Source organism: Nycticebus coucang, chromosome 4 (assembly GCF_027406575.1).
Source record: "Nycticebus coucang isolate mNycCou1 chromosome 4, mNycCou1.pri, whole genome shotgun sequence".
NCBI classification, from domain to species: Eukaryota; Metazoa; Chordata; class Mammalia; order Primates; family Lorisidae; genus Nycticebus; species Nycticebus coucang.
Genome location: NC_069783.1, coordinates 139,128,051 through 139,132,272, shown reverse-complemented (window position 1 = coordinate 139,132,272; position 4,222 = coordinate 139,128,051). Strand labels below are relative to the sequence as shown.

The 4,222-nt window shown below is 46.4% G+C and overlaps 1 pseudogene; it reads left to right on the top strand.

Annotated features, from left to right (window-relative positions):
* The first annotated feature begins 1,026 nt into the window (after positions 1 to 1,026).
* LOC128583056 (WD40 repeat-containing protein SMU1-like) lies at positions 1,027 to 3,833 on the top strand (annotated as a pseudogene).
* The last annotated feature ends 389 nt before the right edge of the window (positions 3,834 to 4,222 follow it).

Below are 4,222 nucleotides of genomic sequence, written 5' to 3'. Positions count from 1 at the left end.
TCTTATGCTTATCAACTATCTGTATATCTCCTTTGGAGAAACACATTTTGATGTATAAAATATTTTATATAGTCTACATGCAAGTCCCTTACCAGATATATAATTTAAAAATATTTTCTCCCCATTTGGGGAGTTGTCATTCCACCTTCTTGGCAGCGTCCTTTGAATCACAGGAGTTTTTTAATTTCTTTTTTTTTTGACAGAGTCTTATTATGTCACCCTCAGTAGAGTGCAGTGGTGTCAGAGCTCACAGCAACCTCTAGCTCTTGGGCTTAAGGGATTCTCTTGCCTCAGCCTCCCAAGTAGCTGGGACCACAGGTGCCCACCAAAACGCCCCGCTATTTTTTGTTGTAGTTGTCATTCTTGTTTAGCAAGCCCGGCTGGGTTCGAACCTGCGTGCCTCCGTGTACGTGGCCAGAGCCCTAACCATTGAGTGATGGGCACAGAGCCAGTTTTTAAATTTCTTTCTTTTTCTTTTTTTTATTTTAGAGACAGAGTCTCACATTGTCACCCTCAGTAGAGTGCTGTGGCATCACAGCTCACAGCAACCTCCAGCTCTTGGACTTAGGCGATTCTCTTGTCTCAGCCTCCCGAGGAGCTGGGACTACAGGCGCCAGCCACAACACCCGGCTATTTTTTGTTGCAGTTTGGCCGGGGGTGGGTTCAAACCCGCCACCCTCAGTATATGGGGCTGGGCCAGTGCCCTACTCATTGAGCCACAGGCGCCGCCCAAGTTTTAAATTTCTTAAACTCCAGTTTATTTATTCTTTTTGTTTCTCATGCTGTTAACATTGTATCTAAAAATCCACTACACGTTCTCCTGGGGTTCCTTTCTGGCTTCAGCCAGGCCCTTGCAGGCCTTTTTCCTGAAGTCTGGTAACGTTCATGCCAAGCTGTCTTATGAAGTCCCCAGTACGAATGAACATGCTGGAAACCTCCTCAAGAGAAGGGGAAAGGCTACTATGAAACCAATTTACAGTTTTCACATGAAAGCTATAACCCAATTATAGCCCAAGAAGAAGGGAAAAGAGGAGAGGGAGAGGAGGGGATGCGTGGAGGGAGGGTAATTGATAGGACCACACCTACGGTGCATTTTACAAGGGTGCATGTTAAATTTACTAAGTGTAGAATATAAATGCCTTAATACAATAACTAAGAAAATGGTGGTGAAGGCTATGTTAAGCAGTTTGATGAAAATATTTCAAATGGTATATAAAACCACACAGCTATGATTTAATTTAAGAGAGAGAGAGAGAGAGAGAAGGGGAAAGGGCATTTGCCTCGGGAAGGGGCGGTGTCCCTGTTCTCGCGAGATCCAGAGCTCTCACCCTCTCGCGAGAGGCTCCACCCTCTCACAGCCCTATAAAGGCCGCGGCTGCAGCAGCGGTGCCATCCTTATAAGCTGCAGCGCCCGCTCTGTGGATCCGATCATTGCATCTATGGCCACTCTGGAGAACTCGGCTCAACGCTGAAGCAGCTGCTGAAAGAGGAAGACACTACCAAAGTGGAACTCGAGACCCGTGAGGAGGTTTTGAAAAGCCCTCAGCAATCCAACAGCGAGCTATCAAGGGAGAGACAGCATTGCAAAGCATCTGCACAGCCCTCCCAGGCACTCTTTTGGAGGAGAGACTTCTGAGCAGTTCAGTAATTCTCTTACTGTAACCAGATGCCGGGTGGAAGGTCGACATTCTCCGTGTAGACAGCGCATCTTACAACTGACAGGCCGGAACCCCAAGTGAGAGCAACGCGTTTTCGACAATCACTTCTGCCGAGGGGTTGGGTTGGAATACTCAGGCCCTTTGACAAGGAACAAGAAAGGCACTTCTGGGGAGGTGTCCTTATTGCGTCGTGTTACCGGTCCTGACAGTGGAGTATGGCCTGTGCCCCAGGAGCCATCACTGTGTGGATCAAAATCGAGTCCTCAGATGTGATTCGTATTATCATGCAGTACCTGCAGGAGAACGGTTTGCATCGGGTGTTAGCCACCTTCCTGGAGGAGACTACTGTGTCTCTGAATACTGTGGACAGTATTGAGAGTTTTGTGGCTGACATTAATAGTGACCATCGGGATACTGTTTTACAGGCTATACAATCTCTGAAATTGCCAGACAAAACCCTCATTGACCTCTATGAACAGATTGTTCTGGAATTGATTGAGCTCCTAGAGTTGGGTGCTGCCAGGTCACTTCTGAGACAAACTGACCCTATGATCATATTAAAACAAACACAACCTGAGCAGTATATTCATCTGGAAAACCTCTTGGCCAAGTCTTATTTTGATCCCCTTGAGGCTTATCAAGGTGGAAGTAGCAAAGAGAAGAGAAGAGCAGCAACTGCCCAGGCCTTAGCTGGGGAAGTCATTGTGTTGCCTCCATCTGTCTCATGGTGTTGCCGGGACAGGCACTGAAGTGGCAGCAGCACCAGGTGTTGCTTCCTCCTGGTATGACTATAGATTTGTTTCGAGGTAAAGCAGTTGTCAAAGATGTGGAAGAGGAAAAGTTTCCTACACAGCTGAGCAGACATACTAAGTTTGGTCAGAAATCACATGTGGAGTGTGCTGGATTTCCTCCAGATGGTCAGTATCTGGTCACTGGATCTGTTGATGGATTCATTGAAGTATGAAGCTTTACTACTGGAAAAATCAGAAAGTGTGTTAAGTACCAGACCCAGGATAACTTCATGATGATGGATGATGCTGTCCTCTGCATGTGTTTCAGCATAAATACAGCAATGTCAGCAACTGGGGCTCAAGAGGGAAAAATCAAGGTATGGAAGATTCAGAGTGGACAGTGTTTAAGGAGATTTCAGAGAGCACATAGTAAAGGTGTTACCTGTCTGGGCGGTGCCTGTGGCTCAGTGAGTAGGGCGCCGGCCCCATATGCTGAGGGTGGTAGGTTCAAACCCAGCCCTGGCCAAACTGCAACAAAAAAAAAAAAAAAAAGAAAGTTAAAGGTGTTACCTGTCTAAGGCAGTCAGATCCTTAGTGCTTTTATTTATTTATTTTTTTATTTTGAGACAGAGCCTCAAGCTGTCGCCCTGGGTAGAGTAGCGTGATCTCACAGCTCCCAGCAACCTCCAACTCCTGGGCTCAAGCGATTCTCCTGCCTCCACCTCCCAAGTAGCTGGGACTACAGGTGCCCGTCACAACCCCCGGCTATTTTTTGGTTGCAGCCATCATTGTTGTTTGGCGGGCCGGGATTTGAACCCACCAGCTCGGGTGTATGTGGCTGGCGCCTTAGCCGCTTGAGCCACAGGCGCCGAGCCCCTTAGTGCTTCTTTTGACCAGACAATTAGAATTCATGGTTTAAAATCTGTAAAAACCCTGAAGGAATTTCGTGGCCATTCATCCTTTGTTAACGAAGCAACATTTACACAAGATGGACATTATATTATTAGTGCATCCTCTGATGGCACTGTGAAGATCTGGAATATGAAGACCACAGAATGTTCAAATACCTTTAAATCCCTGGGCAGCACTGCTGGAATACACATTATGGTTAACAGTGTGATCCTGTTTCCTAAAAGCCCAGAGCCCTTTGTGGTGTGTAACAGATCAAACACGTTGTCATCATGAACATGCAAGGCCAGATTGTTAGAAGCTTCAGCTCTGGTAAAAGAGAAAGTGGAGACTTTGCTGTGCCCTGTCTCCTCGTGGTGAATGGATCTACTGTGTGGGAGACTTTATACTCTACTGTTTCAGCACAGTCACTGGCAAGCTGGAGAGAACTTTGACAGTTCATGAGAAGGATGTGATTGGTATTGAACATCACCTTCATCAGAATATGATTGCTACCTACAGTGAAGATGGACTCCTAAAGCTCTGGAAACCCTAATTCAACTTTTCTTTTTAAACTAGGTAGGGAAATGGACACCATGCATGCATGCAGGGACAGTCAACAGTCTTTGGCGCATGCAAGGAAATGCTGAGAGTGGGATAGCCTCCTGACAAACCTGGAGAGGTCTTGTGGTTTGAGGGCAAGCCCCCAGGCGAGATTACTCCCAAGCAGGTGTTGGACACACACTCACACCATGACTTTCCCTCACAGAGAAGTGAAGAACCTCACTCCTAGCCTCTCAAAGCACAAATAGTAACACAGCTCTTAGTATAACACTTTTGTCACCATCTGTTCATTTGTTTCTTTCACCAGCCCTGAGCTCATGGAAAATAGAATGTCTTGTTCACTTTTGTTAAAAAAGAATTTTAAAAAGCCCACTACAGGGT